The sequence below is a fragment of the Aricia agestis genome, chromosome Z, assembly GCF_905147365.1.
Source record: "Aricia agestis chromosome Z, ilAriAges1.1, whole genome shotgun sequence".
NCBI classification, from domain to species: domain Eukaryota; kingdom Metazoa; phylum Arthropoda; class Insecta; order Lepidoptera; family Lycaenidae; genus Aricia; species Aricia agestis.
The window spans coordinates 6,372,853-6,389,507 of NC_056428.1; the positions used below are offsets into that span (position 1 = coordinate 6,372,853).

Here is a 16,655-nt window from a genome sequence, read left to right on the forward strand (position 1 = left end):
AGCATTATCCAGGGAGGAAACAGGGGACAACGTTTGTATGGAAAAAAGGGTGGTGTGGAATCCTCTTAAGAGGGAATAGGGTAATAGGGGAGGGTAGGAAAGGGAATAGGGTAGGGGATTAGGCCTCCGGTAAACTCAGCGCAAGCGCTGTTTCACGCCGGTTTTCTGTGAGAACGTGGTATTTATATACAATTCATTGAAATACAATTAAGTAATAAATATTCGTCTCTGAGTGCGGCAATTAGTCATCGCGTCGTTCTTAGAAATATTTGTGGTGCTTTTACAAAAACGTCCAAAGGAGAAAATAAAACCAAATAGCCATTAGCCAAATATTAACCAAATCAATAAATTATTTATAAACAGTAGTTAGAAAAAAAAAGTAAAAAATATAATTGAGACGATTAGGGATTAGTTTTATAGTTTAGTGTAGATAAGGAAATCGGTAGTCAAAAATATAGGAGCCTTTCGCTACGGCGCAAAAACTAGATGCAAAAAACTGCTCATTATTCATACACGATTTCTAACTGTGCTTACCTGTCACGTTAAAAATACAATACAACTCTAGACAATGTTCTCAGAGTTAGAAGTAAGACATACGGGTTTAATACGGTTTACATTAATAAAGTTTGAATTTAATAAGAAAAGGAAGATGTAACTTTCGCCAAATTTCAATTCCACTTTTGGCAAAGTGTAAGCGAAATAAATATGATTTTTTCTTAGGTTTGTAAAAATTTTGACTACGATTATTTTGATCACGTCTACTATATTTATACGTGGGAGAGCCATGCTTCGGCACGAATGGGGCGGCACGACCGGAGAAATAGTTCTCACAGAAAACCGGCGTAAAACAGCGCTTGCGCTGTGTTTCGCCGAGTAAGTGAGTTTACCGGAGGCCCAATCCCCTACCCTATTCCCTTCCCTACCCTCCCCTATTCCCTGCCCCACCCTCCCCTATTCCCTTCCCTTCCCATCCCTGCCCTCCCCTATTACCCTATTCCCTCTTAAAAGGCCGGCAACGCACCAGATGCTGCGAATGTCCATGGGCGACGGAAGTTGCTTTCCATCAGGTGACCCGTTTGCACGTTTGCCCCCTTATTTCATAAAAAAATCTACTTCTTGTGTAAAGGATGTCATATCAATAATTGGCTAGTTGAGAGCAGAAGTAATCCAAGTGACCTTTTTGTCAAAACAGAGTTAAGTCACTTTTTGCCCTCCGTGGGACTAAACTTAGTTAGTGCAGAAGTAATCCAAGTGATACGAGCCATTTTTCTGAACAAAGTCCTATATTTGACATTTCTGCATGGCCATTAAAAACATAATTTGTTAGTGGAGTTATGATCCAAGTGACTTGTATGTCACTTGGACAACTTCACCAGTGATTTGGACTCGGTAGAGAAGTAATCCATGTTCATTGTTGACACTTGGACCACTTCACAATAAATTTTATTACAGTGCAGAAGTGCACTATGTGCCACCTTGTCACCATCAGTTTTATCTAAACTTACCTCATCATACTAGAAGAAGGAACAATGCAGCTGAAAATGAAGAGGAGGATGTGCTACCAAGTGTGGAAGGTGATGAAAGTGATTAGATATAAGATATTAGGTCGTTTTTAATCAATAATAAAGTAATTTTCATAAGTTCTATGATTTCCCTTCTGCAATAGCATTATTATATTTTATTGTAATAGCAGAAGTGATCTAAGTTCATAAAAATTACAAAACCTTTGAAAATATTGGCTATGACACCACAATTTTCTAATTAAGATTGACTTAGGTTAATATCAATCATAAAACATAAACACCTTGCAACTAATTTAATAAACACTTGTTTATTCAATAAAAACGCGTTTTGATTAATATCTCAAAAGTTACAAAAGGTCACTTGGATTACTTCTGCTCTCAACTAGCCAATTAATGACAAACTATTAAAAACTAGCTGTTGCCCGCGACTTCGTCCGCGTTAGCATATTAGATCACATCCCAAGTATTATTTATTGTACAAAAATATTCAATGTACAGAATTGACTTTCCTACGATTTTTTTATATAAGTATAGATGTTCCGCGCGGCTTTACTTGCGTAATTTAGGAATTTCACGCAACCGTACATTTTTCCGCAAAAAATAGCCTCTGTTCCTTCACTCGGTCTATTCTTCACGTTTGCCAATTAACATAAAAATTGCTCCAGTAGTTCTTAAGATTATAAGCAATTTCAAATAATTTTCCTCCTCTTTTTCCACATTTGCCTCTATTTCTTTGCTCCTATTAGTCTTAGCGTGATAAAATATAGCCTATAGCCTTCCTAGATAAATGGGCTATCTAACACTGAAAGAATTTTTCAAATCGCACTGGTCCGATTCCTGAGATTAGCGCGTTCAAATAAGCCCTTTCATACAATTTCCCCCGTTTTTTTCACATTTTCCTCTATTTCTTCGCTCCTATTAGTCTTAGCGTGATAAAATGTAGCCTATAGCCTTCCTCAATAAATGGGCCATCCAACAGTAAAATAATTTTTCAAATCGGACCAGTGGTTCCTGAGATTAGCGCGTTCAAACAAAAAAACATTCAAACAAACTCTGCAGAATTATAATATTAGTATAGATTAACCATCGCACCCATATAATATTTGAATGATATATTTTTACTGTATGTAATAATACAAGCCAAGCAGTAGGTAGCTATGCCTTAAATATTCGTAGTCATTTTTTACCAAACCAGATGCAGCTCGTTTCTTCCTAGAGAAAACTCTAATCCTGCAAAGGGCAAACATTTATATGATAAGCATGTTTCTTTATGCCCGTGTCATGAACATATTTTACAAAATGTTTAAGCCCTAGAATACATTTCGAGCACAAACGGGAAACAGACTGAGATATTTCATAACATTTAACTTGTGCAAATTCAAAGGACAGAGTGACACAACAACAAAATATTTGAATACTTACTTACGAAGAACAGCTTAGCAAAATCCTTTTGATAGTTCAGAGTGATCAGACTATCCAAAGTAGTATACGAAAGTTTGCGAAAGAAGTAAGTTCGCGAATTAAAAAGACTAAAAAAAACTTGACTGAGTAATTGATGTACATTCACACCAACTACAGCAAGCTAATACTTTAGTGACATACTGTCACACAGAAATATTTATTGACTTTTTAACGCAAATGCACTACAACATTACGTAAAAACCTACAACCCAGTCTGAATATCGAATATCGACGCGGCATCTATGGTATAATCTCTTTAATTTCAAAACTCAATCCACGACCACAATTCAATCCACAAGACAAAATTGCATTCCGACATAACTATTAAACTTACGCAAAACATGGTACAGATTATTGATACAAAACGTGTAGTGGAACTGCGGAGCGGGCACACGAGTCACGATCTTTAATTTTAAATCATTTGCAGACAAACACACGTCCTTTTGAAATTCTATTTGTGCGAATCAAAATGTTCTCGCGCGCCTAACATATTCCGTCCATGCTGGGAACAGGGCGATAGCGCGGGCCGCCAGCAGGGGAAATTGAAATACAACTCGAAATAAACGCTGCGAGTACCATGAGAGGATTCGAATCTATATTACGACTGGTTACTTTGTTGTATGCAATGAGGCATGGGCATTTTCAAAAAAACGTGTACCCTTGCAAAAATATGTCTATATTTTTTAAGGTCATTTATTTACCTTTATTTGAATGTCATATACAAGGAAAAATATTGAACTAATGGAATAAGTTAAAAAGAACGCTGAAAACGTTATATTATTCTGATATTATTGAAACAAAATCGATTTTTCGACGAAACAGATTCCGTTGTGCGACTAAATGTAAAATATAAAACAAGACATTCAATTGATACATTAAGTATTTAGGAATCTAACATATGTTTTTTTAGTAACTTACTTTAAGAAAAAAAATAGTTATTAAAGATTTTGTTACAACTTTTGGGAAGGGGACAGGTGAATTTAATAGGTTTCGGTACTTAAAAACCCTTATAAATCTCATACTAAATAAAATTTTATACAAACGTGAATGTATTTTAATAAAAGAAAACTTGTTTTTGCTCCTACATTAAAATTACAAAATGTTAGTATGTAATTTTTTGCAAATAATCTGTAGCGAAGTCAAGGGACAAGGTAAAAACCAGGGGTACACATTTTTTTGAAAATGCCCGCATATGGAAAATAATAAATTACATAGTATTATTATGGTACATTATTCTTTGTTGCTGCGTTTTCCGATCCTAAACCAACCAAAGCCTAAAATAATGATGTCAAAAAGTTTTCTCTGGATAATGAGACCAAAGCAAGGAAGTTTTAAATTGGCAACATTAGTAATAATTAATCTGATGACATCACAACTGCAGCATTCTGTCTCTACTCTATAGTCTGTCTTTGAGATTTAAAAAAAAATGAATTGCAACAACAGATACAACAATAGCACGCGAAGACACGAACCAAGAGTGTAGGCACACCTTTAAAAAAACAAAGACTTGCTAAAAGATAAAAGAATTGCGACGATCGCATTAAAAGTCTTCATCCATTGTCTACATCGAATTAACATCGGCGTCGTCCCATAAACCACCTCTTACAACCTAAACGTAGGTAGCAGAATCACGAAAGATAAAACGGCTACCGGCTAAGCCAACGTGGAATTCACGTGTACCTTATAACTTAGAAAATAGAGACTGAATTACCATAGCGCTAACTTAATCGTCGCCTCGCGATCTACATATCCTATACACGCGCGTGGGACCCGTCCGTTAGTCGAAAACACCTTTGGAGACTTGTATAACCGCCAATCTATCAAAAGTACATAAAATATAGTTTTCCTTTGGTTTGCCACAGACGTAAGCATTAATAAGTATGTAAGAGTCAAGAGTAGAAGTTTTATTGAAATGGGTACTACGAGTACTTTTTTTCGTAATTTCAAAAATTCTTAGGCTGGTATAAATAGTCAGTACTCAAGATGCATCTCGGTCTCAAGACACAGTTCAGGCTCTGTGATTGGTTGGGTGTCAAAATTTGGACCAATCACAGAGCCGAACCGCGTCTTGAGATCGGATCGCATCTTAAGTACTGACTTTTTATACGGGCCTCAGTGTATGTTGACATCAATCAAAGGAAATGTGTAACTACATAACGTGTGCGCAGCAGCACAAACTGGTTCTATTGTATTGCTTGATTTGGAAGTTTATAAAATAAAAATAAAAAAAATTATTTATATTTAGAACGATGCATTAGCATTTAGGTAAACATAAATAATAAATAATTATTTAGCAATATTGTACTATGCGGATACATTAGTTCGCATTTAATTATTTTCTAAACTAAATGGAATACAATAACAAGTCCAAAGCAAAAGTTGTTCCTAAATATCAGTACTTTCATTTGTGACTAATTTCATCAGTGGCTGCCGATAGCCCGCCCCTTGTCATTAATTCAGTTTTTTATTTATTTATCAATATTAAATTGCTTTTACTTTAAGTATTAATCGTTTATTCTAAACTAGACGATACCCGCAACTCTGTTGCGCCAAAATTCGTTTATCGCGCGGGAACCGTACATTTTTCCGGGATAAAAACTATCCTATGTCCTTTCCCGGGTCTCAAAGTATCTCCATGCCAAATTTTAGCAAAATCGGTTCAGCGGTTCGAGCGTGAAGAGGTAATAGACAGACAGACAGACAGACAGACGGACAGACAGACACACTTTCGCATTTATAATATTAGTATGGAAGTATGGATACTCACAAAGCCAGGAACTTTTCTATTTATTCTATGATTCCCTTTTCTAAATATTATTATCTTCCTCTCTACATTTATTTCTCGATTTGAAATGTTCTTCATCATTATAATCTTTATCTTTAGCAGAGGAGGCGTACTTTAAGACCTTCATTTAAAAACATTCTGTAGTAATTCAAGGTACGTGCAATGCGTGGATAATTGTGGTGCGCTTGGCCATATTATCCGCAGATCTGGAGTTAAGCCATATTTAATCGATCTAAGGTTCGGTTGAAACTCCTCAGATTTTAAAGTTAAAATAAGGAATGATTTTAATGTCACAATATTGAAAATAGATCATTCAAGTCACTGGAAATAATATTATGTATGTGTATAAAGCAATGATAAAAACATATTTTACATAACTAGTGTTAACCAACACATAGTTGCAGAAAGTTTCGAATCAGACACCAAAAACGTAAAATATTTAGCGTAATATTTGCCATAACTCAACAACAAAAGCCGCGACCCCCATTTCCCTACAGTTACAACCTTGCTAACCAAACTAAAGAAAGTAAACAGACTCAACCTGCCCAAGCTAGAGACCCCATTTGACTTATGCACTTAAATGTGCACCGTGCAATATGACCGGCAATGTATAAATAATGGGACACAATTTTAATATGCCCATGTTGTGATCTCGATCTCATCTGATGCACGACTTTATCTGCCATCTGTTTCATCTGGTCCATGCGACAGCCATTGTATCAGAAAGGGATGGACGACGGCTCGTTTATTTTGAAATGTAATTATTGCAAACTAATGAGTGGCTAGATTTCTTGGAAGTAACTTACGGTGGATTAGTATAGAGCTAGTTGCGAAATGAGTTTAATATGCTGTGCAAGACCGCCATGACTACATTATAATAATTTTATACTTATAAGCGTCGACTGTGCGACTAAAAACTAGCTTCATTTGATTATATTTTGTAACATAGACACAGAATACATATTAGTGTAGATGAAGAAGAAAATAAGTATGCAATGAACTTACATTTATTTCATGTCCTCCGTTTTTCTTGTCACCTAAAAGAAAGAAAAAATAATAATTAATCATAATATTAATACGCGAACGAAAAACTTTGTAACCCTTTTTACGAAAAATGGGTGGGAAACGTAGGTGCATGAAATTTAGCACAGTTATAGTTTATATGGGGAAAAAAAAAAAAAAAAAAAAAAAAAAAAAAATGTTTTATTTCTGAGTAAATTTGAATCAAATTTTTTCAGAATGTCTACCTGATGCCTACCACCGGTTCGGGAACTACCCCGGCGAGAAGAACCGGCGTAAGAAACTCGCACGGGTTCCACTTTTTACCAAAAAAGTGAGAGAAAAATTATTCTTTTAAAATAAAGTTTACAATTTTGTAACTTAATATTATATACAATGTCAACATACATAATTGTAAGTCATAATATAATAATGTAGAAGTAGCCAAGCAAGAAGCCATCCTACTCCCAAGATGTGCCATCTTCTATGAAATCATTGACCTTATAATAAGCTTTGGCACACAAACGCTCTTTGACTACTTTTTTAAATTTATTAATGGAAAGATTTTGAACGTTTTCTGGGATTTTATTGTAAAGGCGTATACATTGACCTTTAAAAGATTTACTGACTTTACTAAGTCTGATCACTGGCATGTCCAGCTTGTGCTTATTTCTAGTATTTCTACAGTGGATGTCACTTTTAACTTTAAATTTATTTATATTTTTTCTAACATATATTACATTATCCAAAATGTATTGAGAAGCAACAGTTAGAATACCAATTTCTTTAAATTTATCTCTCAGAGATTCTAAAGCAGACATTTTATAAATAGAACGTATGGCTCGCTTCTGCAGCACAAATATTGTATTAATGTCGGCAGCGTTTCCCCATAAAAGGATTCCATATGACATCCTACTATGAAAATAACTAAAATATACTAATCGTGCCGTGTCTTCGTCAGAAATTTCTCTAATTTTTCTGACTGCATATGCTGCAGAACAGAGCCTACCTGCTAGATTAGCAATGTGAGGACCCCACTGTAATTTACTATCAAGTGTAATACCTAGGAATACAGTGTTATCTACCAAATTCATCTTCTCATCATTTAATAGCACATTGGTTTGGACTTGCCTAACATTGGGCAAAGTAAACTTTATACATTTAGTTTTACTAGAATTTAAAAGTAAGTTATTAACATTAAACCAATGTACTATTTTTGAGAGAGCACTGTTTACCTCGTCGTAGTTCGACTGTTGTCGCTTCACTTTAAAAATAAGTGAAGTGTCATCAGCAAAAAGCACTATCTCATTATTATTATCCTTTACTAGATAAGGTAAGTCATTTATATAGATGAGAAAAAGAAATGGGCCTAAGATAGATCCCTGTGGGACACCTAATTCTATTTTGGTTCCATTGGACCTTTTACTATTTACCTCAACCCTTTGAGTCCTATTTTTAAGGTAAGAAGTCAAAAGGCTGAGAGCAGAGTCCTTTATGCCGTAGTGGCGCAGTTTCCTGATCAATGTAGCATGCTCAACACAATCGAAGGCTTTGGAGAGATCGCAAAACACACCTAAGGCATCCTGCGACTCCTCCCAAGCTTCAAAAATACTACAAAGAAGTCCTATACCAGCATCCGTTGTGGATCGACCCTTAGTAAATCCGTATTGGTTATCGTGCAGCAAATTATTTGAATTAAAATGCACTAGTAATTGTTTTAAAATAATTTTTTCAAATATTTTACTAAAGGTCGGTAGAATCGATATAGGCCTGAAATTAGTGGGATCCGATTTAGTCCCGGCTTTAAATAAAGGAACAATCTTGCTATGCTTCATCAAGTCAGGAAAAACACCATTTTTTATGCAGTTATTAAAAATCATTGCTAGATGAGGAGCTACGATATCAATTATTGATTTAATAATTTTTGTAGACATGCCCCAGAGATCTGCAGTATTTTTAATATTCAACAATTTAAAGGTATCAATAATATCTCTGGGGTTAATTTCTCTAAACTTAAAATTGACATCACACTCCTTTACATTGTCTCTGAGTAGCTTTTCGGCAGCTTCAGGTGAAGAATTTAAATTTTTAGTCGTTGAGACCGGAATGTCAGCAAAAAACTTTTCAAAGACCGTCGCAACTTCTTGATCATTAGTAATCTTTTTATTTTCAAAGTATAGTTCAAAATCAGAGCTGCGACAGGATACATTTCCAGTCTCACCAGCTATAACCTGCCATGTTGTTTTTATTTTATTTTTAGAGCGTTTAATTTTGTTTTTTATGTACAGGGCTTTAGCAGCTTTGCAAACTTTTCTAAAGGTTTTTGAGTAGTTTTTAACATATGCTTTAAATACTTCACTATTGTTAATACACCTTTCATCGTATAGTTCATATAATCTTTTTCTACTAATTTTAATCCCCTTTGTTGCCCATTCAATAAATTTAGTTTTTTTATTACTGTTTCTAACTGTTTTAGAAGTAAATATTGAATTAAATTGAGTTCTTATCACCTTAAATAATTTATTAAAAGCTTCATCAGAGCTGTGTGACCTATCCAATAAATGGATATTTGAATTTAATTTACTTCTAAATTGCTCAATACGTTTTGTGGTCACAGGAATAAACACAAGATTTTTCTTCGCGTCACTGTCACATTTCAAATTAAAAGAAGCTATTTGTCCACAGTGATCAGAACTTAGCTTATTAATTATTTCTTTTTTATCAGGAATAAGATTAGTAAATATGTTGTCAATACAAGTGGCTGTAGTCTCACAGACCCTTGTAGGTTCCTGAAACAAACTGTAAAGGTTATACGATTGAAATAAAGATGTGAATCTAACAGTAGTGGAGGTTAAATCTAATAAATTAATGTTAAAATCACCACATATAATAACCTTTTTATTAGATGCACATATTTTTGACAAAATTTGTTCCATTGTTACTTCAAAAGAATCGTATAACCCTGATGGAGGCCTGTATACGCCCACAACGATTAGATGGCTCAGCTCTATGCAGGCCACCTCTATTATTCGTTCAGTAGAGAGACTCACGATATCCTTACGTTCCTTAAACTTCAAATTGTTTCTGATTAAAATTAGAGAGCCTCCTCTAATGGCATTTTCTCTACTGAACGAACTTGCTATGGAAGGAGTGCATCGAACTAATATTATTTTTAAATTATGTTTTTATCATACATTTTTTTAACAAATAAAACATTACACACACTACAACACACACACATGAGAAATGACAGATTTTTGACTGACAAGCCTATACATACGAATTATAATCTTTTTATTTATGGTTGAAGTCTGTTGACAACAAGTTGACAAGTTGAAAATGGATTATAGTTTTATTATTGAATCTGAGATACTATTAGACAAAGCTTACACGGCCAGTCTGAGATCAGCTAAGTCCCAGAGACAAGAGTTGAAAAAAAAAGATAAAGTCAATATTTTTTACAAAATATAGGTAGGTAGTTATAGTCCCATGTCATTGAAATTAAGGTCGAATCTCTAGTTCGAATAATGATGACAAAGGTACAACTAAGTTTGATACAATAACACCATTTAACTTTGTCACCATTGTGTCTTCGGGATGTTCCTTCTGAGTTCTGACAAATCGTGCAGCACGGCCTGACGATCATCACACTGAGACTGGTGATGAGCTCCGGAGCAGTGTGCGCATTTCTCCTCGGTGGCACTACGGAATCGCCGCCCATGTCCGTACCCTAAGCAGCGCGAGCACTGGATTAGGGGGGACTGGTCGGCGACCCTGACGCGCTGGACGTCTATATATAGATGTCCTGCCTCGGTGAAACGCGCCCACAGCCCCGGAGACACAGTGAGCACCACGTGCTCAGTGTGATCACCTTTTCCCTTCTTCCTGTACTTTACTTTCATCCTATTCTCTCCCCCTCCCAGGATGTCTTCTACGAGGTGCCTATTCTGAGATCTGATGGCCTCTAGCACTTCGTCATCAGTATTGTTTTTAAGCACCCCGTACAACACAACCTGGGGGTCCTTATTCTCTGTTTTCTGTGCCTCTAACTTTCCTTCCAATTTCTCTATTTTATTTAAAATTTAGACACTTTAGGGTTAGTCGCCCCCTTAACAGAATCTAATTTCAGACGATCTTAAAAAGAGCTCAGTTGAGATCAACAATCGTTTAACTAGTGTGTCGCGACGATAAAAAATGATTACGACTGATTTTTATGCACGTCTCGGTGCGGCGGTGAATGGCCTACGGAGTACGGGGACGAGGCGAGCGCTTACATAATCCTCAGATTTTGACAACGTTAAACGAAAACCCTTTGACAAAAGCAGGAATTCTTGAGATTGGGCTCAATGAGCCTCAAACAGTAAGTGTTTGAGGCCCATTTGCATCAAACTGAAAAGTTAATGAATAAAATGAAATATTACGAGCTGTATTTACTAAAGGTTAAAATTTAGGTTTATATGGTTAACTGAGGTTGGAAGATGGTCCCAGTCCCCTCAGTCAAATCAAAAATTATTAGCGAGCATTACGACCCCACTCAGTTCTCCGTAATCAGCGAACCATAATTTAACAACCTCGTAAACATTAATGTAAACAATTAACTCATTATCTGCGACCATAAACGTTTATAATTAGGCGTTGCAGCAACGCAGAGTGCAGTTAAAATAACAATTTCGAGAGCTGAGCTTCGTTATTGCAGAAATTAGAAGATAAGTTAGGAATATTGCATATGGGAGTAGTAAATCAAGCGAGCTCCTTCTATATTTCATTATCGCAATAAAGAAGGGTTCGATATCTTCATTACGGGCGCATAGAATCGATGCCGAGATAATTACGGACCTCGCAACCACGCCACTCGAAATTAATTTCGAATCGAGGCTGGTGCAATACGAGGGGCTTTTCGGAATGTACATGATGATACCAATTATGAATTTGACCATAGATAATAGAGTTACTGTTATTAATTTGGAGTTGATTAACATGCGCAAGATTAATTGAATCAATTTAAATTTTAATACTACTAGTGGATCCTACTTTACCGCTGAAGCCTCTTAAAACGTTAAGATTTAAAGGCAAATTAAGATAAGGTTTATAGTTCAACGACTTTTAGCTGATAGTTAAAAATATCTAAAAGTTATTAATGATAATGATACAACTCTTATAAATATTCTGCAAAAAAACAATATAATAAAAATAAATTGACTCTTAAAATAATCAATCATTTTACCACATTTGAACAACAGCAAAAAATAACAGGTAGTTTTTTGATGGTGTCAAATTTGCTACTGCAAAAGTGGTCAATATATTCTCATTTTGGTAAAAACAACAAATTTTGTAGACTTTTAATCTTTTTCATGAAAAGTGACAATTGTAAAAAACAACTGAATACTTAGTTAAATTTTTAATGTGAAACTTATTTTAATGGTCCCGATTAATGACTATAATGAATAGTCATCATAAGATTTAGTTTTTAAATTAGTACCATCAGAGCTGTTTAATAAATCATAACAATTTATATATACAACTTTATTACGGGACAATAATAAATAATAATACTTCAATTCTTATCTAACGACTGAGAATAATATTGTTCCCAAACTGGTTATCTCTCATATTTTGTCACCACACTTATCGTTTTCGTCATAAAACTTTAGGATTTTTTGTAATTGATTAGAGCGCAGTAAAAAAAGCCCGGTACAGTATAGCGCCTTATCGCGTTTCTGAGAAGCCAGCAAAAAAATATGAAACCGCCAACTAAAGTAACTCATTTATAATGAGTGATCGCCGCCTCTAGACGAATAGTACATCGATAATAATCGAGCACCACGCAAAGGAGACCTTATCCAACAACAATAAAAGTTAAATAAGCTCGATCACAAACATGAAAGTATAAATATTCAAACGGTACAGTTAAAAAATTCTCATATTGTCGTGGGTCTCGCTGGCCTTGACGATTTATAAAAAGACGACGGAACACCTATCATCTCGGTCCATTATGAGACTGTGGCGCAGTGAAAGTCACGGTTTAAAAGGCGTGTGGATAGCGGCATTCGTGCCAAGAACAATGGCATTAGGAGAATCAACACTGGCCGGGCTCTCGGTAATTTGGAACAATTGCAAGTTAAATACCAACGCTCAAAACTAAATCATAGCAATTCAGATCCGGTACATACGTGAACGATTACAACATTTGGATCAAACACTTATATAGCAAAAACTGAAGAGTAGTAACAATAAAAACTATTGAGTTTACAAAAAAAAAAAACAATTATAAAAATATTTTTTGAAATATCATAGAGAGATACGAAGAGAACTTAAAGCTAAAACTCCTAAAATGGGCACCCAAGAAACCTGTGTCCAACAACAAACAAGAATACGTCCGACGAAAGACTATCTCCCAGTGACATTGAGTGATATACGTATGAGATACGTAATGGCTCATCAGTCATCACCTAGTGAGAGCCGGATATGCGAAAGCGGGCAACGTCAAAACTGTAATTCACCTCGCCAAAAATATTGCCAACGGAACAATCGTTTTTGCCAACTTAAATTAGGGAATTCCTACCCTAGAAAAACTTGAGGAAGCTCCACTTGATTGAGTGCTATTATAGACTAGAATATAAGTGGGAATAATTATTTGAAAAAGAATAAAACACACGTATTAAAGTACTTAACAAAAAAGTACGAAGACAATTATTGCTAGCCCCGTTTAAAAATAACACAATATTTTGTTTGTTAAAAAATATAATGTCAAATGTTTTTAGTTTCTTACGCTGGTGCCTTTCGTCAGATTATTTCTTGAATAGGTTATCTCTAAACATCATATCATTCTGCATAATTTTATAGAACGTCATTAAATAAATCAGTCAAAAATGTATTAACTTTAATTTGTAGATGAGCTTGTTTTACTGTTTTAATCAGAGACCGGTAGTAATCCATAATAAATAATCAACATTCATAGGAACGTTATTTACTTAATGTATATTTTCCTTAGTGAATGATGGTAGTGAAGAATTAGGCATTAATTTGATTTTTAAATTATAGGATCTATGAATTAAATCTGTTCCCAATTCTTTATCAACAATAAAATTAAATAAAAATTTCGGTAAAGTTTAGAGGAAACACTTAATGTACGTAATTACCCGGCGGCATATTTAGTTTCCTTCATCAGGCATATGAAGACATTAATCACATTTATGTGACGTACGTGGACGATATTATTAGTTATACGGTTACACCAATCATAAATGAGCCTGTATTAACATAATGATAATATAATGGTTATCTTGCATTATTGAAATTAGAATTAATCCAGATTATAATCAAAATACAGGAAAAATAGTAGTGCTAACAAAATAACATGCTTTTAACTTATTTTTTCTGCAAACTATTTTGCTTCCTAACTAGTTAGTTCTATTCTTATTCTAATGTTTAATATAGGCGTCCGCTTGTCATTGACAAACACGTTTGGAAGAAGAACAATCAAGCACTAAGCACATAGACAAATCTAAAGATACAAAGCAATGCTATGACAAGGTGTTTTATTAATGCTCTACGCAAATAATATACATGGAGGACCATCACTCTTATAATTAATTTAATATAAACAAGGAAAAGTCAAATAAAAATACAGTTAGAAATAATTGATGGCCAAGAGAAACGTAATAGATAATAATATTATTGCCAGTTTCTACATTTCAACTAATTTTTTTTAACAAATGACATGCTACAATACTATAGAATTGATAATAATGATTATTTAAGAAATTATTAGGGAGGTAACGCACATAGTCAATAAATACTTGTTTAAAGGAGGAAATAAATTGATCCAATTAATACAAAAAATAGAATTAAACAAAAAATAGTTTTAACATTGAACAAAAACATGAGCACAAAATAATACATAATATTTGAGTTCAGAAGGCGTCCACTGTGGAAAAAGTTCTATTTATGGCAATAATTAAGAAATTTAAAAAAAACCCCGCCAAACAACTTTAAAAAGTAATGAAATAATATATTTTACTGACTTTAAATTTAAATATAATTTCCAAGTGTAAAGTGATATTTGTAAGTGTAAAGTGGAAAGTGATATTTTAGTCCATAATTGTTGTCACGGTGTGTCGGGGGACCGCCAACAGTGTCTTTTGCGTTTTGTATCGCCATGTCACTGACTGTCTCGATTTGGTTCGCTGAAAACTGACCCTTAAACTATAATGTTATGTGAATTTAAACATCTACATTAGCGGTCCCCCGACACACCTTGACAACAATTATGGACTAAAATATCACTTTACACTTAGGAATTATTTAAATTTAAATTCAGTAAAATATATTATTTCATTACTTTTTAAAGTTGTTTGGCGGGGTTTTTTTAAAATTTCTTAATTTAATTTTATTTCATGCTTTTTAAAATTGTGTTGGTTATAGTGCAGAATATAAATTATTATCAACAGGATCATATTATATCCCAATGAATACCATCTAGGAATGTCCTTTTGGATGAGGCCGTTAATATGAGTCCAAACATGAAACCTCCACTTTGGGTTCATATGGAACTCGGTTCTTATAGGATCCAGGTGATGCAAAAAATTATTGGTTATCTACGTCTTACTAGTTGTCGCAATTAAAATGAGCTCAAACACGAAACCATTGCTCTTTAAGTTGGTGAGGAGTTGCGTATCCTATTGATTACCAGGTGATGCTGCAGCACCAGGTCAACTTTCCATTAATGTGTAAATATTCATAAATGTCACGAACTATAATGCAATAAAGCCCACCAAACGACTGCAAGTTGCTAATCGGTCCTTCACGAACCAGATGAACCGCGATTTTTCAGCACGGAGCTGGCTGATGATGATGAACTATAGCTAAGAACACTCTCAGTTAAGTCATCTTTCAAACAAAAAAAACTAGATCAAAATCGGCCCACCCGTTTGAATGCTACGATGCCACAGACAAACAGACAGACCGACAGAAAGACACGTCAAACTTATAACACCCCTCTTTTTTGTCGGGGGTTAAAAATAAAGAAGATCAGGATCTCAAAAAGTCTAAATTCAGTAGCTATAGTAAACAAGCAGTAGCTTACAACAATAGTAAGTACGAATTGATGTAAGACGCAGTAAATCCGTTAGGCTAGAAAGCCTCGCGATGTGAGGAAAGAAACACGATAAGATCTAGCCACTATACGGCGTTTGGAGTTATTTTACCTCTAACTGGACCTCTATGCCGACGACATAGGTATTACAATCATATAAACTTCCAGGGAAAATAACTCTAAGTAGTCTGTAACTACGACTGGGCGTTCACATTCCACGAAATCCCTGCACGCGACTAACGCGAAATACAACTATTTGAATATTTCTCTTGCATTATTCACATTTAAGTATGTTCACATGACAATTGATCCAAGCTGTCCTGTTGTTGAATAAGGAAATAAATATTAAGAGCTCTCGTTATTTTGTCTCCAAATGTTTTCTTCATCATCATTTATGCTTCGGTCTGTATTTCAAGCCCGGAGGCTTATTAGCACTTTGGCTGATTCAGAGCTCATGAAATTTAAGATTATGATAAGGATTGAGTCAGAACTCTTGTGACAAGTTTTTTAAATATTCAAGATATTCGAAGCGCGCAAACCACGGTAATAACGACATAATTAGACACGAAATGTCAAAACATCCAAGTTGTACAATCGATTCAAAGGCACCATCTGTTCTCCGATCGATTGATCTATGTTGTATTGAAACGTCACCAGCGATAACATCTCCAGATCATTAGAACCACTCCCAGACTCCCTACACATCACTTATTCAATTATGCGAATCTGATAAGCCTTTTGAGTAACCATAATTGATTTCGGAGACGAAATTTGAATAGACATTAAAGGATAT

At 34.7% G+C, this 16,655-nt stretch overlaps 1 protein-coding gene across 2 annotated transcripts in view; it reads right to left on the reverse strand.

Moving 5' to 3' along the window:
* The window catches only part of LOC121739396 (protein N-terminal asparagine amidohydrolase), a 101,065-nt gene that overhangs the window by 42,143 nt on the left and 42,267 nt on the right, over window positions 1-16,655 (reverse strand). For both annotated transcript variants that reach the window (XM_042131853.1, XM_042131852.1), the window contains one exon: window positions 6,775-6,806. The gene's annotated coding sequence lies outside the window, so the exon portion shown is untranslated. The remainder of the gene's footprint in view (window positions 1-6,774; window positions 6,807-16,655) is intronic.